Source organism: Epinephelus moara, chromosome 8 (genome assembly GCF_006386435.1).
Source record: "Epinephelus moara isolate mb chromosome 8, YSFRI_EMoa_1.0, whole genome shotgun sequence".
Classification (NCBI taxonomy): Eukaryota; Metazoa; Chordata; class Actinopteri; order Perciformes; family Serranidae; genus Epinephelus; species Epinephelus moara.
The window spans coordinates 316,479-341,692 of record NC_065513.1 but is presented as its reverse complement, the minus strand read 5'-3'; the positions used below and the strand labels follow the sequence as shown (position 1 = coordinate 341,692).

General features: G+C 41.0%; 1 protein-coding gene across 4 annotated transcripts in view; it reads left to right on the top strand.

The window, feature by feature from the left end:
- Positions 1-25,214, top strand: part of tncb (tenascin Cb) — a 366,665-nt gene that overhangs the window by 129,948 nt on the left and 211,503 nt on the right. For all 4 annotated transcript variants that reach the window (XM_050050298.1, XM_050050299.1, XM_050050301.1 and 1 more), the window contains 2 exons: positions 2,760-2,881; positions 15,918-16,110. The gene's annotated coding sequence lies outside the window, so the exon portion shown is untranslated. The remainder of the gene's footprint in view (positions 1-2,759; positions 2,882-15,917; positions 16,111-25,214) is intronic.

Below are 25,214 nucleotides of genomic sequence, written 5' to 3'. Positions count from 1 at the left end.
GTTAAAGTGGTTACATCTACATGCAATGTAGGCCACCATTTCAAGGTGCTGAATGCACATTGGCATGCTACTTAAGGCCAGGGTAGGCTTGAAAAGAACCAGTTTGATGAAGTGCTGAAGGCAGAAGTGGAATGGCATTTCTAACAGCCACACTTGAAGGCAGGGTGAAAACCCTGCAACATAGAAAGGCCAATGGCTGCATGATATGGGAACTTGTTGAATTATTGGTATCAGAAACTTACAAAAATATTCAGCCCCCCTAATTTACATATCAGAATATCAGAAAGGTGTGGAGGCAAGAGTGTTAGATGCTGTTTGATGGTCAAACAAGAACTTTGCCTGAGTCAACCTGACTACTTAAAACACATTGCAAATGACCCTCATAAACTTGTTTTTAAATGAAAAGCATCCAATTAAGCCATTTAATGCATGTATTCTGCCAGATTCTGGCAAGGGGACCATAATCTAATTGACGATGCTGATTTAGCAATTTGAAATTGTTGTGTTAGCAAATTCTGACTTAAGCATGCTGATTTTGACTGCTTCACTCTTGGTTCTGTCATTCAGTCATTAGGTCTGCTAGAGCTGTGTTGTGTCGACATGATGTAACATAAAGGCAAACTTATTTTGTTATCTGTTGACGTAATGTAGCTCCATGTTTCAATGTGTGCAAAAGTTTTCTTCACCATCGCATTTGTTATATTTGTTGTTATTATTTGTTCTTCATTTTCTCCCTGCATTCTGTCCTTTCCTTCATGTATGCCCACTAGCTGAATTATGTTTGAAGTTTGAGATTGATGTTTCAGAAAAGGCCTGGTAAGTGGGGCAAGGAACAAAAGAATATTTTGGGTCCTTAAAAATTAAGGAAAAGGTTTGAAATATTGTCCATAAAAATGTGTGGAAACCCTGATCTTGGGCTCATTTGGGTGCCCCGGTGGGTGTGAGTGGCATTGCTTCTCTGTCGCCTCTGGGCGAGGTCAGGTCTCAGGGGATCAGTTCACCAGGGAAGTTCCCAGCTAAACAGTACACGCAACTAAACACATTCTGCTCTGTGCAGTTGGGAATGGACGGGACAGCTATTTTCGCTTGGTTACACTAGCTGTCAGTTCTAGACGATGAGGGACCATCTCTCTTCCAAATCAAAATACTTGTTTTTTTCACAAGTATAGTTGATTTTCATTATTAATTATTAATTTAAAGGTATTCTATGCAGGAATTGTTGATTACTGTTTGTAAACAGTATCACTAGCGAAAATGAAAGCAAACGCCAACCCCAGATTCAGTCTTGTGCTCTATATTTATGATATGCTGGTGCTGTGTCCACAGTCTTCATAGCTTCCTTATTGATGCATGTAGCTTACAGTATGACACGTCGTTGCTACGTTTTTATAAAGTCAAAACCTCACCTGCACTCTGTGCCCAGGAACATTCTGAAACGCAGCAAAATGAGAAGAAATTAAAAAATCCAGACAGAGGGCAGACAGAGTCTCTGCAGATAAATACACCACAATAATAATAGAGAGAGAGAGAACTTCTGTATGAGTTATGACATTGTCTTTTAAAATAAGTGGAAGAAGAGCCTTCCTTCACCAGATTCTTCACACTAAACAGGACTTGCACTTTCATCATTTCGACAATTTAAACACTTAATATTGGCCTTCTGAAGCTTAGGTTCCGGGTAATAAAATTATCATTCAACCTAAAACCCAGAATCTTTTGTGAAAAGCCAATCATAGGGAAATGGTCTTCTTGTCTTGTCATGTTCTGTTTGTTTATAAAATGGGCATTTTATGATAATAAGACAAATATGCATAATGTTTAAAGAGTGGAGTAATTAAGGGGTTGGTGTTTATAGCATAACATGACCTGAAAATCAATCTGGATTGAAAGAGTTGCTTATCGTCTATGTCAGCCTGTAGCATTAAATGTCTTGTATATCGAACAGATCCAGAGAGAAAAACTATGTGCACTATCTGCATGGTTGACTGAAGCAGGTCACGCTGTAGGTCAAGTGTAGCAACAGGTTAGGGACCACAGGTCAGATTGCATTGGTAAATAGATGATGAATGGACTGCACTTGTATAGCACTTCACTTAAAGTCATTCAAATAAAACATTCATACACTGGTGGCCAATGCTAACATACAGGGTGCCACCTGCTACTCAGTTTTGACATTCATACACAATTACACACCAATGGAACAGCCACTGGGAGTAATTTGGGGTTCAGTATCTTGTCCAAGGACACTTTGACATGCGGACTGGGGGAGCCAGGGGTCAAACTGCCAGTCTTCCGATTTACCCCCTATACCTCCTTGGGCCACAGCCACCCCAACAACAAACTCATGACACCTTGTACATGTATTGGCCATTTCTATAGGTGGGTGCAGCAGTTATGAATGTGTATGGCCTAAAACAAGAACACCCTGGCCTTAGCATATAGTGTGAACAAAGAACTGAATACACAATCAATTTCTGGCCACAAAGCATCTCATATGCATGTAATTTATGTCAGTTATCCTTAATCCTTCAAGGAAAAATATAGTGATTTGCTCTCTTTCTAAGCTTGAGTCAGGCAGTGTTAAATCTAACTCATCATTAAGACTGGAGAGCTAACTTTTTCACATGCTGTATGTAAATAACCCAGTATGTATGTTGTCCTTTAAATAAAAAATTCTGTTAGACAATTAATTGTTGCTTTTGTTATATATTTTTACCTGCCTTACACTAAATTTGCCGCATTCTCTGTTTTGATTATAGTGACTATTACTTTGAAGGCGACTTATAGATATGGACCCGAAGGCGACTTATAGATATGGACCAGAAGTGCCATTAAAGTAGAGGAAAAAGCAAGTAAAAGAAGAGGGAAAATGTGTTGACAGGTAATTTGTGTCCTGAATTCATTTAAACTGTAATAACTTTGTTTGTTTACATTAACATTAGCCCCAGGTGTAATGATTGTGTCTGTGGTAAGCGTATGAGCTAGCAAACATATTTGTTGTTTTATATCTTTTTATGCAGCTCTTACGTTGGTTTGGAATGTGTAATAAAAATTCAAAATCATTGGTCAAGAGTTGGTGGGATGTGCTACACTGTATCTTGATGTATCATGTATCTTGTAAACCAAACTAAAATACAAATTAAAAAAATGACAATATGTATTTTTATCTGCATTTCGATGCTTTTCCAGTTTATTCATCTGCCCAGTATGTTTCTGCAGCATCTCTGGCTGCAGTGTGGTATGCAAGATATAGATAGTTAATTGCACAGGCTTTGGTTGGTTCTGAAAAAAAAAAAGAGAACAAATCGTGTCTACTTTATCCAGTACAAGGGACAAAGCCTTGTTTCTTTGTCTTGAGTTTTTTTTGTCTCTTGCTTACTTGACTTGATATATTCTCAGACTAAGTGCCAGCTATCAAAATGGAAGCATTAGAACCTCTACCAGTGTTACAAAGTCAACTGAGTACTGTGTGACTAAGTCCAGTTTTAATCAGTCCAGATGGTGACTGGCTGTCACAAGTTTTCCACTCAAAGCTTATCGTAGCTGGAAGTAGCTTGATAGCTCATTCAGTAGTACTAACCGGTATTCTCTGTTTGATCCGACTGTGCTCAGCTGCTGCTGATATCAGCATGTTACTTCCTGAGCATGAGCCTTAAGACCAGCTCATGTACCAGAGTCAGAAAGTAGACTAAGGCCCTGATCACACAGAAAGTTTTTTAGCAGCTGGAGGTGGCTTTTTATAATTGTTTTTAATGAGAATGAAGCTTTTTGCTCGCCTTTTGTTGCATTGTGTCTGCACTTTAGGTGCCAACTCGAGGAGTTCAGAGCACCCCGGAGAAGAAGAAGAAGAAGAAGAAGAAGAAGAAGTACCCCACTTCATCTCTTTTTTCATAATCTTTTTTTCCCATTGTCCAATTGGATGATTTGAGAGGCAGGCCTTCCGTGGTGGTCACAACAACAAGTTTACAGTTGGTAAACAATGGAGGAGAAACTCGTGGTAGCAGTTGCTGGATATTCAAACCTATACGGCCCGGTGATAGACAGCAGGTTGCAGAACTGCCCGAGTCTTCCAAAAATATACTATCATCGAGGTGAAGCTCCAGGACCAGCTGATGGTACTCCCTGTGTTCAACCCCTTTTTGTTAGGGTCTCACGTACCCACACAGATCTCCATTTACCTGTGCCCAACAAATTACACCAGGAAGGTTACTGTAAGGACATGATGGGGTGGTTGCTGATTGCCTGGCAACAATAAAAAGGCGCAGCAAGTGTTTTTTTTTTTTCTTTTTAGTAGTGGTGTTTAGTGGGGGTTTTTAAGGCAGTGCAGTGTGCCTTGCATTTTGCAACCTGCAAAATACTTTCTGTGTGATCAGGACCTTCGTGCTCCTGAGCCTGTGGATACTATAATCTATACCAGCACATGTTGTTAGCATGTCCTGCACTCTTGGAGGGTGCAACACCTAGGATTCAAAAACCCCCAAAACTGAAAAGTTTAATATACTTACAGGTGCAGATTAGGTTTAAAGGCCCTACTTAAGCAACCCAAGATTTAACTAGTTTGGTCTCATGATGGTACAAAACCTGACAAAGCTGTAGCCAAGTAAGCTGTTTCCCTTCCTCAGGTCTTCAAGCTAAACTTTACTTAGTCTATGTACAGACACGACAGTGATGTTGACTTTCTCATCTCACTTTAAGAGGAAGTAAAAATAATTTATGGTATGATTCTTGACTTCTACCCAGTGACCTTCCAGCTTGGTCTCACTGCCTGCACATCAAAAATGCCATTTAGGCAGTGACCCTTGGTGTCAGATATGAATGCACAATTCACCCTTTGGCATCTCTATGAGTCGCACTGATCTGTGTGGCAGTCTGTCAGCTCGTCTCTTTAAAATCTAGCCTTTTAATCCTGTTTTACACTGCCTTTTATAAACAATATTTTAAACATTGGCTATTTTAAGCGTACTCTTCATCTGGACGAAAGATTTTCATCTTCCGATCCGTGATTTTAACGCATTTTACGACGAGACCTGCACTGACAGCGTGGGAAAATCCTGTCAGTGGAGACTGACAGCCAGGAAACCTGTCAGCGGACCTGATTCTCTGGGTGAAGAAAAGCCTGTCTTCTCACCAACATCTCCAACAACATTATCTGTGTGGATACTGACTTACCATCTGCTGATCATCTGCAACAGGGCCCGTCATTGGCCCTTGGTGGTAAGTTTTCCAACCAAGCCTATCCGCAATTTCTTCGAGCAGAAACCTGCTGTCTCACTGCTGCGGGCACCACACGGAGCCCTGGCGTGTAAGTTTCTCAAACTCTCCTCTGCTCTCCACTTTTGGGCAGCCACTTCAGCACAATTGCTAGCCTATTTTCCTGCACCCGTCGCTGGCCTTCTCTCTCGTTTTCCCCTGTTTCAGCACCACCGATGGCTCCGGCACCAGTGATTGCAGAGCTAAAATCGTAACTCCAGTCCATCGAGCAGCTCATCCAGGACCTCCTCCAGCAGCAGTCGGTGCTGGTCTCCCGGCTGGCGTGCCTGGAGCCTGCGGATAACCAGCGGCCCTTGGCTCCAGATCCAACAGCGGTTACTTCTGACGGCCCTGGTCTAAACTCCACTCCCTGGTCTTCTGTTGTTAAGGGCACTAAAAAGATATCTCTTCTCCTCTATGACTCGTCTAACATCGGCGACGATGATATTCCTCTTTCAAACTTTTTCTCCCCCCTGGCGCTTCCTTCTGGGCCTGTCTCCCCCCCTCCTGCACAGAGTGCGGCCCAGGTCCGAAAGCGCTCCTCTCCCGTCAGCGTCACCTCGCCCTTGGACTCGCCATCCTCTTCATCAGCCCCCCAAGACGCAAACGGCCCCGTTTCTCACAGCCCCAAAATCAGTCCCACTCGGTATCTGCTTCAGCATCCTCTTCTCCATCTTTACAGCCACCCTCTTCTACTACTACTCTTCTCCACTCTCCCACTCCCCCGCCAGCGTCTGATCAGGTTGAACACACAGCCCATCATTTCTCTCCCAGTTTACCAACCGTCAGACACAAATTCAATTCAAAACTTGCAGTCTATAACGACAATCCAGAATCTGAGCACCCTGAAATTTTAGTGGTTGGAGACTCCATAGTCCGTTCTTTAAGGCTCCCTGGTGCCATTACATACTGTCTCTCTGGAGGAAAAACTGCTGATTTTGTTGAACTGATCCCAGCCCTCCTTGACATGCACACCTCTGTTCACACTGTAATTTCACACTCAGGTTGTAATGACGTCATGGCTAGGCAATCCACACTGCTGCAATATGAACTTGAATCGTTAGTCTTCACTGTTGAAAGTCTGGGAAGGAGGTGTGTCCTTTCTGGTCCCACCCCTGTCATTACCAATAGCTCTGAGCGTTTCAGCCGTCTTTTTACCCTACACAACTGGATAGATAACTTCACCACAGCCACCGGTACTGGATTCATTAGTAATTTTGATTCTTTCTGGAACAGACAGGACCTTTTCAACTATGATGGGCTGCATCTAAATAGTGATGGATCCGGAAAACTGCAACACTACTATATTACTTTTATTGCTTTTAACCATGATTGACACGTTGCACAGCACAACCCAGACCAACATCCTGACTCTGTCTGTCTCAGCATTGCACCTGACAATGCGGGTCCTGCTGTTGCTGGTCTTGTTTCATCTATTCCACCTATTGTTACAATCAGATCCGGCCATCTCCATAATAGATTCAAATCAGTTAAATAAAGAAACCTTACCTACATCAAATGTCACCAGACTTCATCCAGAGCTGCTCCTGAAAAACAACAATCTAGAAGAACTAAGTGTGGACTTTTAAAAATCAGATCCCTATCATCCAAAGCTGTCTTAATAAACGATTTTATATCAGAATATAACATAGATATTTTCTGTCTTACTGAAACCTGGCTACATCCCAACGACTATGTTTGCTTAAATTAATCCACTCCGCCTAGTCATTGTAATAGGCCTACCCATATCCCCCGAGAGAGTCGCAGAGGTGGTGGTGTCGGAGCCATTTATAACTCGAATCTGTTAATTAATCCAAAACCTAAACTTCACTACAACTCATTTGAAAGCCTTACTCTCAGTCTCTCACACCCAACTTGGAAAACAATGAACCCAACACTATTTGTTATAGTATATCGCCCTCCTGGTCCATACACTGAATTTTTATCTGAATTCTCAGAGTTTTTATCAGGTCTGGCCCTTAACACAGATAAGGTCATTTTAGCAGGAGATTTTAATGTTCACGTGGATGCTAAGAATGATGGCCTTAGTTCTTCATTTATGGGACTTTTAGACTCAGTTGGCTTTTCCCAGATTGTAAATAAACCCACACATTGTTTGAATCACACTCTTGACCTCATTCTTGACCTCATTGGGGCGGCAGTAGCTCAGTCCATAGGGACTTGGGTTGGGAACCGGAGGGTCGCCTGTTCAAGTCCCCGTCCGGACCAAAAATGTGGAGCGTGGACTGGTAGCTGGAGAGGTGCCAGTTCACCTCCTGGGCACTGCCGAGGTGCCCCTGAGCAAGGCACCGAACCCCCCAACTGCTCGGAGCGCCTGTCATGGGCAGCCCACTCTGACATCTCTCCATTTAGTGCATGTATAGGTCCAGTTTGTGCATGTGTGTGTTCGGACCTGTGTGTAATTGACAACAGAGTGTAAAATTGAATTTCCCCTCGGGGATTAATAAAGTATATAAAATAAAAAAATAAAAATAAAAAAAAAATTCTGTTATATGGTTTTAATGTCGATCACTTAACTATCTTTCCATATAATCCTCTTTTATCAGATCACTTTTTAATAACTTTTGAATTCCTGCTACTAGACTACACACCTTTAGATAAAAATGTCTTCACTAGACGTCTGACTGACAGTACAGTGGCAAAATTTAAGGAGTTGATTCCAGCAACCCTGAACTCAGCAACATGTCCCAATACAAAAGGGGACATGTGTACTAGCTTAAGCCCCTCTGAAATTGACCATCGTGTCGACAGTGCAACAAGCTCTCTCCAAATAATGCTGGACTCCATTACTCCTATAAAAAAGAAGATAATAAAACAAAAAAGGTCAGCTCCTTGGTACAACTCCCAAACCCGCAAATTAAAACAACTGTCATGTAAAGTTGAAAGAATATGGCGTTCCTCCAAAACAGAAGAATCTCACCTAGCCTGGCAAGAAAGTCTAAAAAATTATAAGAAGGCCCTGCGCAATGCAAGAGCTGCCTATTACTCATCCTTAATAGAAGACAATAAAAAAAACACTCTAGGTTCCTCTTCAACACTGTAGCCAGACTGACAAAGAGCCAAAATTCCATTGATCCATCTATTCCCATAGCTCTCAGTAGTAATGACTTCATGAGTTCTTTAACAATAAAATTATAACTACTAGAGACAAAATAAATCACATCCTCTCCCCAACCAGCAATGTCTCATCCTCAAACACAGGAACTGTTGAAATAGCTGTAAACCTTTCTATGTGCTTAGATGGTTTTTCTCCAGTCGATCTTTCTGAGCTAACCTCAATCATTTCATCATCTAGACCATCAACCTGCCTCCTAGACCCCATCCCAACTTGGCTGCTCAAAGAAGTTTTCCCCTTAATCAACAACTCGGTACTTGACATGATCAACCAGTCTCTTCTAACTGGTTATGTGCCACAATCCTTTAAATTAGCAGTAATAAAACCTCGTCTTAAGAAGCCTTCTCTTGATCCAAATATCTTAGCCAACTACAAACCCATTTCTAATCCTTCTTTTCTCTCAAAGATCCTGGAGAAAGTAGTGGCCAATTAGCTATGTGATTATCTCCACAACAACAGTTTATATGAGGATTTCCAATCAGGTTTCAGAGCGCATCATAGTACAGAAACAGCATTAGTGAAAGTTACCAATGACCTTCTAATGGCATCCGACAAAGGTCTTCTTTCTGTTCTAGTCTTGTTAGACCTCAGCGCTGCTTTTGATACCATTGACCATCAGGTCCTACTACAGAGATTACATTCAATTAACATCAAAGGAACTGCACTAACCTGGTTCAGATCCTACCTATCCAATTGATCTCAGTTTGTACACGCTAATAACAACTCCTCCATACACATTAAAGTTAGACATGGAGATCCCCAAGGTTCGGTTCTTGGCCCAATACTCTTCACCTTATACATGCGTCCATTAGGTAACATCATCAGGAAACACTCCATAAATTTCCACTGTTATGCAGACAATTGCCAGTTGTACCTATCCATGAACCCAGATGAAACTACCGGTAATCAGTTAGATAAACTTAAAGTAAGTCTTTCAGACATTAAGACCTGGATGACCGGTAACTTTTTGCTGTTAAATGAAGATAAAACTTAAGTTATGGTGCTTGGCCCTAAACACCACAGAAATATTTTATCTGGTCATGTTGCAACCCTGGACGGCATTATGCAGGTCTCCAGCACCACAGTGAGGAATCTAGGAGTCTTCTTCGATCAGGATCTGTCATTTGATTCCCACATTAAGCTAATCTCAAGAACTGCATTTTATCACCTCCAGAACATTGCAAAAATCAGACAAATCCTGTCCAATAATGATGCAGAAAAATTGGTCCATGCTTTTGTCACTTCCAGGTTAGATTATTGCAACTCCTTATTATCAGGCTGCACTACCAAATCTGTAAAATCCCTTCAGTTGATCCAGAACGCTGCTGCACGTATACTAACTAGAACTAGAAGAAGAAAACATATTACTCCAATACTAGCTTCCTTGCATTGCCTCCCGGTCAAATCCAGAATAGAATTCAAAATCCTCCTCCTCACTTACAAAGCCCTTAATGGTCAGGCACCAACATACCTCAAAAACCTCATTACACCCTATGAACCCACTACAGCACTCCGCTCTCGAAATGCAGGCCTACTAGTTCTTCCCAGAATTTCTAAAATTAGAACGGGAGGCAGAGCGTTCCATTATCAGGCCCCTGTCCTGTGGAACCGTCTCCCAGTTTGGGTCCGGTGAGCAAACACCCTCTCTACATTTAAGAGTGGGCTTAAAACTTTTCTTTTTGAAAGTGCTTATAGTTAATCCTCCTGCCTAGCTTGGTGTTGTTTGCTTGTTTGTTTTTGTTTGTTTTGACTGCTTGTTTTATTGGACTCTAACTGTTGCTGTTGGTTATTGCTTTACGTTTTCTTTGTTTGCTTCTTCATGTCTGCTTTCTAATTTGTGAAGTGTATTGGGAACATGTTGCATGTTGATTTTACACTTTAAATAAAGATTGATTGATTGATCTCTCAGTCAATGCCAATGTAAACCCATCTGCATTATTGAAAGAGCAACAGATGTAGTGCGAAAGTCCACAAAGGGCATGTGGAGGTGGATGAGTCCAACAAGCACTGGACTTTGACCCAGGAGAACAATGTTCATGTCCTGTATGAAACTGAAAGCCAACATTGAGTTATTTTGTCACACCACTCGTAAGTCACATATTCACGTGACAGATGTCAATGTCTTTTCCCTAACCAAGGGAAACCCAAGTAGTTCTGTTGCCAAAACTTAACTGCTGACCCTCTGCATGACGATTCATTGCAAAGGCTGCCCAAGGGTCAAAACATGATGAGTAGGGATGAAATCATGTTGGATCCTCAGATCTCAGGCCTGTTTCTCTGACTTCTAAACTACAATCCATTTTAGATTAGACAATTTCTTTGACAAAAAAGATGCAAATAGATATCCAAAGAACTGCAGAAAAGCAAAAACAGTAACACCTGGTTTGACTGTTCCTGCATGTCTCAAAAAAACTATTGTGGGGTCCATCTTTTCCCTGCGTCATGAATTATGAATCCCTGGTAATAGGTTTCCTTCTTTGTTTAACTTACTGTGGCCACATGCTTGCCACTGTTGGCTGCTTCTTCTTGGACTCCCTGCCTCAGTGTTCATCACCTACATTATGCTTCACACCACTGTGTTGTCTTATTATTTGCGTTACAGGGGCAGGGGCCTCAGTAGCTTGGGGAGGAGGAGGCACCATGGTTCTCCATCCAAGTGACCCCCCCTGAGGACTTAACCCACACCGTCTCATCTCGCTGTTGCATAATGGATGAAGGACAGACATTGGGAGGGAGGGAAGGAATGGGAGTGGGACCCTTATTACCTTTTGATTAATTTTTAATGAGGTAAACAGGTCTTTCCAGGTCACCTGCAGGCTCACACACACCCATGCTGGGTGGTGTGTCTTCCCCATTGCTGAGTTAGTGCTGCCTGCTTTGACATCCTCCATGGCTGCAGGGACTCCATAGTATAATTAGGTCTCACTGTCATTGACAGAACGTGTCTCACTCCCCACAGAGTCCTTTTCCTTTCCTTCAAGTTAGATGCCACCAATTAAACAGTGACAAGAAGACCTTTTTATAAGTGCTCTAGGGAACCTTTGCCTCACTTTTCCTCTTGCTGACTCTAGATGAAGTTTACCAGCACCACAATTAAGTTTGTGTATATTCTTTCCTAATTGATTCTTTTGCATTTTGTAGCTCATAAATTGGATTTTAAGTAGGTTGTGTAGGTGAAACCTGTTTTTGAGAAAGACCTGGTGTTTTTGCAGTCCAACATCAGTACTGAAACATTTAGTGCAAGTAATTTGTTCTCTCTCTTTGCTTGGCATGTTGTGGTAGAAGATTTTTGTTTGTGTATAAAGGTAAATGACTGAAAAAAAACTAAAAATTGTTGTGCTCTAATGGAAAAATAGGCTCCCTCATGCAGACACCTGGCTCTGGAGCGGCAGAAATTGGATGACAGGCGAAGATGCATGTATGAGGTGTCATCTGGGAAATCAAACTTGCTCAGTTCACTTGCTCTTGCTTGAACAGGTATGCCTCCACAAAGGTGGAACTCCCACAGCAATTCTCTGCAAAGCTTGGCAAGGCTGTGAAAGAAGGAGAGAGAAAGAGAGTGTGACAGGAAGGTGAGAATAGGAACAGATGGAGAGATGCAGAGGATCTACATTTACAGTCATTTGAAACAGGTGCTATACATAGCCAAGCTTTCAACCCATCATCTAATCTAAATGATATCATTACAGCCAGAAGTCATTAATGAAGATCTATGCCACTAGACTGGATAGATTTACTCCCCCTCTCTTGGGAGTGGGGATGAAAATGAATTTAGGGCCTCTCAAGTCATTGAATTTGCTTTTTATCACCCAATAGCCATACTACATATGTGCCATTGTGCTGTATATAGTATTAGAGAGGATCTTTTCTGCCTGACTGACTACTCGCTCTCAGCAACAAGATGAGGATCATTTTATGAATCTCAGTGGAGAAAAGCTCCACTCAGCCTGGACGAAACCCTCAGCGCATACTCCCCACCAATGTTCGGCATGGATATTCACTCACATACCACCAATCTTTATCAACCTGTGGGCCTTTTGAGATTTAAAAAGCACATTTCCCCAAAGGCTTTTTCATATCATTAGACAAACATATTAATTTAGCTTCAAACTTCGTGTTTTGTGGATCGACATTGTTAGCACCTTTCAACATTTGCTCAAGAAATGAAATGCCAAGCAAAAAACAAAACATATAATTGTGAAGGTCAAAACAGTTTTTGCTGCATTCTCTTCTCCAGCAAGGAGAAGAAAATGCAGCATAAAATTGTTTTGCATCGTAGAAAACACCTTTCATCCACTATTAGATTAAAGACTGTTTATCATCTACTTTAAATGATCTGATCCATTACTGCCTTAACTAAATTTAACATTTAATTTGTCCATCTCACAGCATTATAAATGTATATATGTACAATAAAATCCTCCCATTTAGTTGAGCTATTGTCAACAAGTCTGTCTAGCTGTCTGTCTGTCTGTCTGTCTGTCTGTCATTCACTCATTCATTGGCACCATCATCAGCACCGACAAAGCCCTGTATTATCAGTCTGACGGGTCATATTCTGGCTTAATGAGTGTCACACCATCCTCCACACTGGCTCTCATGGAGGATCTTTTGATGTGCATTTCTCTGCTGTCTGAAGTCTGTGTTTTTTTCCCCAAGAACAAGAGGTCAATAGGAGCTGTGTGGCACAGGATCCTCCTGAGCTCTTTGTTCCTGTGTTTATTTGACGCAGTTCTGTCTTGAGCACAGAATGACTGGTAATTACAATCAGTGTACATTTGGTACCCCAAGCAAACTCCAATCAAGAGATGGTAACTGACACGGCTGTTTGATCCAGTGTTTCAGGCAACTACTTGATGTTCATCACTGAAGCAGTTGAATGTATGAATCAGTGACAAAGAAGCCACCATTCAGGTCAGAGACAGCCAAACAAGAATGCGATTTCCATAATATAACTATAATACAACTAACTAATAGGCTAATCCTTAGGATTTTCATTATATTGAACCCCATTTTTGATAGCATTTATGGTCGACATATAGGCAGTTTCATCATAACTGGCAGAATACACATTTCTAAATTGCGCACTCATGCACAAATATTTACGGCTAATGCTGGACATTTAAATACTTATTAAATTTGTTTTTGTTTTTGCAGACTGTCTATGCCATTATAAGACTATTAACTGGATGGTGGCATGACCATAAAAGACTGAAGTCGGGAAGAGCAATTAGTGCTGGGTGCTGCAATTGCTTGTTTTAGTGTGTCATAGTAGATGATTTACAATGCCTAAGCAAAAAGCATGTCAACATTTATTGACCTTCAGTGTCATGTCTCTTGGCCAAGTGAAAACAAGAGGTTATGAAATACATGTTAAGTTTGGCTGTGCTGTAAGCCGTATCATCTCGAGTAGCTCTTCTTCTGTTGTATTTTTGATAGACTCACCCTCAACGCATGATTGCTGCCCCCAGTGTTTAATATACATGCCATTTGAAACCCGATTCTTAGTATTATAGGTTGTCGTAAGTCCTCTTGGTTCATAGTAACTGAGATCTGACCTAGTGCTCACATCTGGGAAGGGGCTGGAGAGAGGGGGGTTGGTCAAATGATATTTAGTGGTGCGGGGTGGAATCCTTTTTATCGCCATAAGCTTGGGACCAAAGCATTGTTTCTATTATGCAGTTTGGTCCCGTTAAGTTCATTTCACATTGAAACTGTCCTTTTTCACATTTCCATTGTCAAAAGTTCTGGATAGTGCCAATAGAGCCGTTCTGTTCCATCCAGTTTTTTTGGTTGCCTCTCTTTTGAGTAACTAGCACACTGATCCAAAACTGAAAGATAAAGCTGAAACACAGAATTGCTAATCTCACTCCACTACAGTGGACTATAACCATTGCACCTATGGTGGCATACATCAGTCAACTCTGATTATAAAATAAAAGGATGTTTTGCTGCCTTTTCATCACTACCAGTTAACAGTGAGGTAGCTATACACTGAGAAAAATGTTTTAGTGATGATTGGATCTTCAAATACCTAATACAATGAATATGAATTTCAACTGGTTTGTGCAAACTGCAAATATCTATTTTCTCACTTGGAGAAAAAAAGTGGTGGAGTGTAGTTCCTCTGCAGCACTACACCCTTGCCTTGCTCTGAACACTCCATCCTGTTTGTCTTTGTTCTAAAAATGTCCCGCAACTGCGCTCTGTGGATGATCAGAGAGGTGCAGGCATTATGGGTGAAGAGGAAATACAGCAAGAGCTGGATAGTGGTGGAAATGCTAAACAGATGAACTTTGGGTACACAGCTGTACGGGTTTTGTATGGTTCAAGGTGTACTTTACTGTAAGTATTTTGTGGAAATGTGGCTTCTGTGAATATTTGTCTAATATCCAGACCCAGCCCATAAAGACCTCTATAATATTATTTATATGCACTGTCATTACCACTGGTAGCCAGAAGTATGGCCACATCAATCAGGACGAACATCTCAAGGACCAGTCACACTAGCATTTAAAACAGCTTAATTAATGTCAGTGAAAGTGTGCCATCTTAGGATTTGCTTGTGGCTGTGAAATAAATCTACAAAAATAGTTTGCACCAAATTTAACTTTGGTGAACACTAACATGCAAAATCACACTGCTGACCAATAGCAGGCCATCTTGACAGTGCTAACATTTGAGGGAGAACCCAGAATGAGGAACCTATCATTTCTTTATAAGATGTTGTACCATCCAGGTGCAGTGCAAAATAGTCATGGTTTAGCAGATAGATGTAAGACATGTTAACAGTGCAAATACATCTTTCTGAATAAACTATGAATTTATTGTCAGGTCAGCACCCTAGCTAACTAGCATGGTTACCATGAGCTCACCAGCCACAATAGTTCACGAAATAGCCCCACAAGTACCTATATCATCATGATTCTAGAACCTTGAATAGAATATTTGGTGAAGACAAATTAATTCCACTGATTTCACAGTGCCACTTTCTGGTGTGACCAGGTTTTTATATAGAACAGCTAAAATAACAGCATGGAGCAACTCACCATTTTGGTCCAATACATCATTTTAATGTACATTCAGTGTTTGTCTGTGTGTCCCTCAGTCTCACAAATAGAGCCAAGGCAGTCCCTGTCCTCTCCCTGCTTTTAAGTTCTTTAATGCTATGTTAATGCAGACCCTGCATTCACTCATGTCTTGCTTTCCATTGGCCTGGCTGCTGCAATTTGCTGNCCCACACACACCATCACCCCACCTATTCCTGCTGCACCCTTTCTCTTAGTCTCTTTCCCTCTCTCTTCCCAGCCTTGAGGCGCCTGTTTCAGCTCCCTTGCTTTCAGTCACAATGCTGTAGAGAGGGTGAATAGCTGGGGGGCATTTAAGAGAGCAGTAGGTGGGAGTGGAGTCTGACCGCAGAGGGTCTTCTGTTTAAGAGAAAGGGAACTCACTCTTTCTCCCTCACCATCTCAGCCGCTCTCTCTCTCTTTCTCTCTCCCTCTCTGTCTCCTCGCTGGCTGCACAACATCAGCTGGCTCTCTAGGTAGACGCGAGTAAATACTCCAGTAGAACAGAGAGAAGAGGGAAGATGACAGAGCTGTCAGCGCTCTGAGAGAAACACACTGGTGAAAACATTTGTCAAGGCTGGCTGATACGGCGCTGCTCAACACTGCTTCTGCTTACATTTCCTAATCAGTGGAGAAGCTGTGAGCATTGTGTGGGAGGTAAGTCACCTTCTTTACCTGCATGGAGCATGTGTATTTGAATGGGAGCAGAATGAATGGGCTAATTGCTAATTCAGTTAATTGAACTGCCATTATAATATAATATAATATAATATATTAGAAGTTGATTATAAAATATTATAATGTTTTAGTCATTTTCTATGAAGTCCACTGTAGGACTAAAACTGAGGACAATAGCAATTTTTAGCAATTGTTTAATCTACAAAATGTCAAAGCATAATAAAAAAAAGGTCATGATAAGAGTGTCATCTTCAAATTATTAATTTTGTTCAAAAGCCCAAAATGTAAAGTTTACAGTGATACAAACACAAGAAAAATCCTCCAATTTGAAAAACTAAAACCAATTAACATTCGACATTTTTGCTTGATAAATGACTCAAATTAAGTGATTATCAAAATTGTTGTTAACTGTTTCATGGCTAACACACAATGTGAATATTTTATATTGTCACTCCCAGTAGAGAATGTGGGCAACAATAAAAACATTCATTCCTTTCATTTAAGCAGCTTCTGTAATTGATTCTCAGGTTTTACAAGTAACGACTTCAGAAACTGGCTTCATTTTGCTCTTTACTGAATGCACTTGGGTGCCAAATTTGTTTTACTGTAAAAGTTTTTCCTCCTGCTGGCTATTTCCTCTTTATTACCAGAGCAGGTAAAAAGAGTAACGTCCTCAGAGATGGAAGTCTGTGATGATCTACTGAATTATTCTGCTTGCATTAGGGCTGATGCTGGAGAGATGGTATGGTGAGCTTGTGTGTCTGCGTGTGTGTGTGTGTGTGTGTTCACCGGAGTAGCTCCAGCTGTACACTTCATGGTTGCCAGCAGACAGTAGGCTTGTGTAACCCAGGAGACAGACAGCTGCTCTGTATTAGATGCTGCTGGTTGGTTCCTCTTCCAGACACACACACACACACACACACACACACACACACACACACACACACACACACACAGTGGCTGTTCCTCTCCATGTGCTTTCCAGTCTCCTATTAGGTCAGCTCCATTTGTGTGCCAGTTGGATCCCAGACAAACATACTGTATGAAGTAGAGGATGTATAATAGATAAGTAAATAAGCTGGTATTCACTGATATGGGTGTGTGACAACAGATATTTTTTTTGGGTTGCTGCCAAATGCTTGCAATGTGTGCTGTCCATCAGTTTTTAAAAACAAATTGTAAGAATAAAAGTGAGCTTATGTAACTTTTGTTAAACAGTGACCTCTGTGGCCACAAGTGTCAATTGCAGGTTAATGGTAAATGCTAAAATATAATTTAACAGTAGCAAAAAAAATAAATAAAGAAGCGTCATGAGTAATGCTACTGAGTCAGATTATCAGTTACACAGCATGTACTTCATACATACATACATACATACATGTAGAAAGTTTTCTAACATTAGCAATCATAAGCTACTGGCCATATCAGACTAAGTAAAGCTGTAGCAGCCCATGAGTGTATGTTACATAGTCTCACTTTAGAGCTTTTAGCATCAAAACTGTATGGGGGATTCTCCACTGAAAGCTAATGCAATTCTTTGGGTCTTTAAGGTAGCAATTCTTTAGGGCAGATTAAGGCAGGATTTATTGCAGGTTTCACAGATTTACACTGTATACCCCTGAGGCTGTGTGCAAATTGTATCTCATGGTGCGTGATATGGGAACCCCTGTGTATATCCTAAAGAGAGTTAGAGGGAGGGAGGGAGGTAAATGTGTGAGTCAGAGAAGAGAGAGGAGTGGGTCTGTATGGGATATGAGGTGGGCTGTGATGGAGCAGACCCACAGGATACCAGGGCAGCATGTGTTGCATGGTATTTGTGTATGATAAGGAAATACAAACTCAATGAAGGAGCCTGGCTGAGTTTCAGATGCTATGATGTCGCGTTCACTGATTCACTTAAACTATCTGAAATATCTCTTGGAAGATCTTTGTCTAACTTTGACCTATTGCACAACTATATTTCCATATACGATTGTCAGTGTCAGTGCAGGCTTGGTGTAAATGGTTTATGATGCTTTGGCTACACATATGAGTGGCCACTGACAGTGACACTCGGCATAACGATGAGTGGGAAACGGGCCTTTGTTTAGACAGCTGTTAGCTCCCAGTGCTCATTGCCCCACAAAGCTCTTGGAAGGGGTGACTGCCTTTAACCCCACTTAGCTCCTCCACTGGGGATTGAAAGCACACCGTAATTGTGAGTATTCAAGATGACTCATGCTGGGAAAGACTCAGGAGAGATGCAGAGATGTTTTGATTGGACTAAATTAACTTCTTTTTTAATTAAGGCTGATGCAGATTCTCATTGTCGCCTCTTCTCCTGCCTTTCCCTTTGTCTCCCTTCTTCAGCGTAGTCATTGGTTTCTAATAAAATGTCATGCTGTCTCTACATATTGTGATGTTCAGTGAAATTTCACATTATTTATGAATACATCTTCAGATAAATTTGAGTGGGCTGCGCTGCTGGTTTAAATGACCTCCTGTGGACTTTTCCAAGAGCAACACCAGCAGCTCCAAGTTTTGATTTGTCTTATATTTTGGTTGTAATCAAATACCTGGAAAACTGCCATTCCCGTTATCCTCAGCTATAGTTGTATCAAAATATGTCACTTTTTTAAAGATGTACACTTAATTTCTAATAAAGCTCACTTTAGGAGAATCTGATGAAGGAAGAAGAATCATATCTCCGTAAATTCTAACATTCTTGACTGAACTTGAAGGCACCAATTGTCCCCACAAAAGTCACCACAGTCTTTTCCTGTGTCTCACTCAGGCCCAGTCAGATTAGTCATCGCAAAGGAACAAAGACCCCCCTCAAAGAAATCCAGTGTTTTAAAGCATCCCAGATGGTTTTTAATGTTCCTCTGATGCTAATGTGCGATGGGAAAGGAGTGGAAGACTTGGAGCTGTGGGATCCGGGATGCCTTTGTATTGACCGGCCCTCCATTGGAGGCATCCAATAGAAGAACACATGTGGTAGATACTTCGCTCTGACACTTTGCCTCCACCAGTGACCCCACACATTGGAATGCATGAGCCATAATGTTCTTGGAACAAGATTGGGGCCCCTTTGAGAGTGGCAGACAATTTAAGTTGGTGAAAATGGTTTAAAAAAAAAAAAAAAAAAAAAAAAAAAAAAAGGGTAAGCAAATGAAGAACGGACCCCGGGGACTAGGGTCATTAGGCTCATACAAGTGTTTGAATGGAAGGCACTCCCAATTTGGACACACAACACGCTTCAGGCTTTCATCACAGACAAGGACAAACAGATGTCCGGGTATCACAGCCAACACGCTCGCTTCCATTTCTAGTGGAGAGAGAGAGGGGAAAAAAATTCCATCCTGTTTGAATGGAAGTAGCCAATAAACCTCCAGTGTAAAGTGCTGAAATATGCAGCCTTTGAAAGCCTGTCAAAGTCCTCTTACATGTTTACTCAGCATTCTTTATCAAAGGACTTTATCTAAAAAATCTCTGCAATGTTTAAAAATCTAGTCACTGTACAACTCAAATATCCAAGATATTCCACATAGAAAAGGAGATTTTGTAGTCTCCAAAAACAGTTTCATTTGGTCAAAAAAGCAATAATGCAGACAGTTCTGGGTCACTAAGCATGTGAGTTTGTTGTATCTTTCAGTTTTTAGTTTGTATTTTCACACTCCTCTATGTCAGGTCTGCTGTTGGTGCCACTTAAATAAATATGCTGATACCAGTTTCATGTTCAGAAGTTTAGAAATGCAAAATAAGACAGCCAAACACTCTCATGAGATTGCAAAGATATTGTGTTCTCACCTTGCAGCTGATTACTTGAGAGAGAAGGTGTGAGTTACATGGTAAGCTTAGACAAGTCCCAGAGGTCGACATCAATGCCTCTGTGTAGCGTGACAACAGAGGAAGCAGCCAGGTACGTGCCAGATTTTTATAGTAATTGCAGTGCAGTGTGAAAGCTGAGAGAGGAAGTAGGTAGAACGGAGGGCTACGCAATTACAAGTGTCTGGAGAAAACAGCAGGATGTGCTGTAAAGGCCACACATGAGACTGCCAAGTCTCCACACCACACAGGGGTTAGGCTAATAAACAATAGGTCACCAGCACCCAGCATGTTGAAAAGCTCATGAACAATGACTAGCTTCCAACCTCTCCATCTGGACTCAGCAAGCGTAGGACAGAGGCACAACAAAGGAAGAGCCATAAAGAAGCTCAGCACGGTAAAAACTAAATTGAGATTTGACTGTCTACCGTGTGATTGACCCAGTGAGTAGTCTTGTTTGCTCAACATTGTACTCTCCATATCACAGTGTCAAAGTTGGTTTTAGTTGAAGAAATAGACTTTATTTTAATCAGTCAGACATCTTAGCTCTGGCTCCAAATCCCTCTGGATGTTCTATGAGTGCGCCAGGGCTCAGCCTTGGCAGAGTATTCTCTCCGAGTATCCAGATAACTGTTTTTGCCGGTATCTCAGATCTAGCCTCCCTGTCCGCCTTATCAGCTAAGAACACACCAACCCCCACACCGCTATCTGTGTCATCAGATCCAATGGGGTCACAGCAGAGAGCCAATGAGCACAGCCTTGCTTGATGAAACCAGCCTTCTTTTCATCCATCAAAAAGAACGTATCCCCCATTTCATATCTGTTTAGCAAGTCAAATTATTATTTATTTTTTACCATCTGGGAAATAATGATAGAGTTTTGTGGTAAAAATATTGAAATGGGTTATTGGTTTTACATCAGATGGTGTGAGAGGGGATAGAAAGATTTGTTCGTCAAAGGCAAAGACATTTTTTGTGTTGAATATAATTATAGTTATTACACTCACCAATACTACCACCTGGCTATCCTATAGTGTCATCTGCACCCAAGTGAAAATAATCCTCTATATTTATAAGGACATCCTAAATAATCTATTAAGCTTCATTACATTCCTAAGACTTAACAAAATCACCTTATGTGACCAAAACAATTTGTCACAATGAGAAGGTAATGTTTTTTGTTTTACATATTTTGTTGTTTTACAGTTCTAAAACTTATTTTACGACAGGTTAATTTACCTGTTATCTTTAATTAAAAATACAATCACAAAATACATATACAAATATAGTTTATATAATCGTACATATTAGAATTCCAATACTTGACCAAGATTTCAAACACAAAGATATTCAGTTTATTGCTGTAGATAATTTTTCATCAGAGCTTTCTCTCCTGTTGATGGTATGGTGAGAACACTGGTGCTTCACCTAAACATAAAGAGACAAAAATGCTTAGTAGAGCTGAGAGGAATTGCAGAGTTAGGTTATAATTCTCTGTGGCTTCATCACTACAGGTGACACCTTTCATATTGCACATAGTCATGTGATCCATTGTTGTAAAAACAAACAAAAAGGAAAATTATAACTGCTTTAATTGTCAAACATCAAATAGGCTCAATCAAGTCTGCATGTTATCACCTGACAGACAGCAGGGTGGAGAGACTGACCCAGAACAGTCAAATCAAAACTGCAGTTGGGTAATTCACCTTATTTTTCACGGAAACACGGAGGCAAAACAGAACACAGCCAGCTTCCGTTTTTTTGTGCGATACTTCCAGTCCAGCACTCTTGACCACTATGTAAATGGGAATCGCCTTCTTTTGTTGTCACTATATCACCATTTAGACTAATCTGATGTTTGTAAAGTCTATAAACACAATGACTGAACAAACATTACTATTTCTGTGTGCACGTTTTGTAATCAATAACATGGTTATCGTAGCTGTTAGCCATTAGCCATGTCTGTAATAACTCAATAAACGGTCTGTGAAATTTTTTTGTCATGATTTTTTTCACGATTGAGCTAACTGGAGTAGTTTCATGTCGTATCTGACAACGGGAGGCTTTTAACAGATGACGTCCTGATGTTAGCTTTGCTGCTGCTGTTAGCTGTCCCTGTCAGCTGCAGCCACTGATGCTTTCTAGACATCGTGATCTCCCAAAACTAAATAAATACCACACATAGCAACACAAAACTGCTTTGCTAGCTAATTATGTTGCAACGGCTGGATGATTGATGCGTACATGCTGATTCGGGTGCGATCAGAGCCGATCCACGCACCACTATGGCTTAATAGCTACTCAGTCAATAAAAACAACCTGTCCTGTGTTAGGAGTGTATGTCGCTGACAGAAAGAAATAAAGAAAAGAAAAAAAAAAGATAGAATAGCAGCGTACACCTCACATATTTATTTCTCACAGTTGCGCACACGTTTGGCTGGCATGCAGAAGCACCATCTGTGTGTCTGTGTGTCGAGGGTGCGAGCCGCAGCTTCAGCTGCTCAGGTAGAGAGGCTGTGTAGCCCGGTGTGTTTTTTCGCTGATTCGGTTCTGCAGGTTCTCTGCTGGTACACTGGAGACGGGGATCAAGCAGTTTGTCTCACTCAGGATAGATTGTGCTTTTTTGGTTCATAGTTTTTGATTGACGTGCGATTTATTCGCATTTAGAGGGAATTATTTTTACCGGCAATTACCGGATAGCGGAAACGTGGGCACAGTTATCTATATAAAGTACACAGACTAACTAACTAACTAACTGACTGACTAACATAAACAATTGAAAATTGAAAAAAATTAGCTTGCACCGTTAGCTCCGGTAAGGGACCGGAAGCCACGCACAAAAACACGGAAGTTGATCACTATTTACTTCCGTGTTTGAAAATAAGGTGAATAACACGCTGTTGGTTTGTCACTATGAGCATATGATTTATTATTTATAAAACATATTGAATAGTGTAGCTTTAAAATCACAATTAAAGACAAAAAGACTTGATGAGATGGAGATTTTGCAAAAATTAAGCTTTACATTTTAAACATATCATCCAAATAATGGATGAAGCTGGTTCCATGACATTATGAATGACAGCTCTTTGAGCTCATATCATATTTGTAATGGCCAGTCAGTCATTCTGTGAAATGTGCACTGACCTGCTACACCTAAGCGGCTTTTGAAAAATGCATCTGTCTGATAAGACAGAATCTGGAGACATGCCACATTCGAATCAAATCCTGCACTCAGCCTCATCTTAAAGGGACAGTTCGACATTTTGGCAAATTCGCCTATTGCCGTAATCCCTATAGTCATATGAGTAGGTACATTACCTTTAATTGTCAGTGCCAGCTGTTCTGAGATTGGTGGGACAGAGCTGCCCACTGAAATGGAGGTGAACGGTACAGCCCCCTCTCTCCCTCAAAACTAATCAAATACACCATCAAATGATTCCAAAACGCTCTAGTGGACAACACATGGCTTGCGCATTCCCCACACTATGAAATAATAATGTATGATTAAGTAACATTACGACACATGAAGCAAATACTCTGAACTACTTTCTTGAGTAAACCACAGACACAGTGTGCACCTGAGACAGTGCCGTAGTTATTGCTTGCAGCCTTGCATTTGCGGTATCGTCAGCTGGACGCACCAGAAAGTTTGAGAAAAGTTTAGAGTGTTGTTGTAAATCATGGTTTACAACAAGCCGAAGACATGGAGCAGAGTGAAGTTTCACATAGTACCAACCAAAAACACGGACAGGATGAAACAATGGCTATTTGTGCTGGACATCGACCCCAACACGCCTGTGGAAATGGTCTGGAAAATGTTTGTTTGCTCCATCCATTTTCTACCAGAGGACTACAGTGAAAGGATGGAGCGCAGAAGCTCAGGAATGGTTCAAACGCTTTTCTTGAAAGATACTGCCATACCATCTGTCGGCATCACAAAACGAGCAGACGTGGTAAGTGATCGTTGTGTATTTTGCTCAGCAATCTCTCTGCTGTAACCTCCATGTTGAGTAACATTAGCCTACAACCCAAGTATAGTAAATAAGGCTAAAATGCAAATGTTGTTCTGGTTATGTTATGGATAAGTGCTTGCCCAGAGCATATAGTGAAGTGACTGGCATTACTTCTCATTGTTGGGAATAAACAGACTGCTAGGGAACATTTTATGTTGTTGTTCCCTCAGGAGTTGTGGTGATTTATGAGTGTGGAGTTAGCAGGTTCTCCCCGTGTTCCGGTGATTATTTTGAGGCGTACTCTCGTCCCATCCTGCCATCAACATATGTATGTAACATACAGTCACTGGCCAATTTGTTAGGTACACCTGTGTAATCTAATGCAATCCAGTAGAATGGCTATACCATGATTTTTCCCCCGAAGCTTATAAATTTCCGGTTATTGTTGACATTGTCTAGAAAGTGATGATTCTACTTTGTTTATTAATGAGGTCATAGTGAATGGTGGTGGTGTACTGGGGTGGCCTCCTAATTTTGTCTAATTGAGGGGGACAAAATATTAGGAACACTTTTTAATATATTGCACTCCAGTACACCAGCACCACCCACTACGACTTCAATAATAAAGTAGAATACTACGACTTCAATAGTAAAGTAGAATAATCACCATTAGATTGCACAGGTGTACCTAATAAAGTGGCCAATAAGCCCCACATTTACACCACCAATCCATGCCGGCTCTGGGTCTCCCCTCAGCCCCCTCTCTTTTTGCTCTCTCTTCTTCCAAAACCTGTAACTCTTCCTCTGTATATTCTGGCTTCTTCTCAACAAACTTGTTTTGATGACGGGAGTAACTGCACTAAACATACGCTGTTTGAAATCACTTCGCCCAGCAAGTACTGTATGTCTGGAATGTAGTTCCGGCTGTGCATTTGGCTTCAAAACAACTCTGTCTTGTAATATTACATTATTATTTCATAGCGTGGTGAATGTGTAAGCTACAAGTTGTCCACAACAACAACAAATCATCAACATGTCTCTTAGACCCCATCCCAACTAGGCTACTTAAGGAGGTCTTACCTTTAGTTAACACTCATATATTAGATATGATCAATATATCCTTATTAACAGGCTATATACCACAGTAGCTACCAAGGTAGCTGTAATTAAACCTCTCCTAAAAAAGCCCACCCTGGATCCAGAGATGTTAGCCAACTATAGACCAATACTATACTATAGACTTCCCTTTCTTTCAAAGATCCTTGAAAAAGTAGTCGCAGACCAGCTGTGTGATTTTCTCCATGATAATTTTGAGGAATTT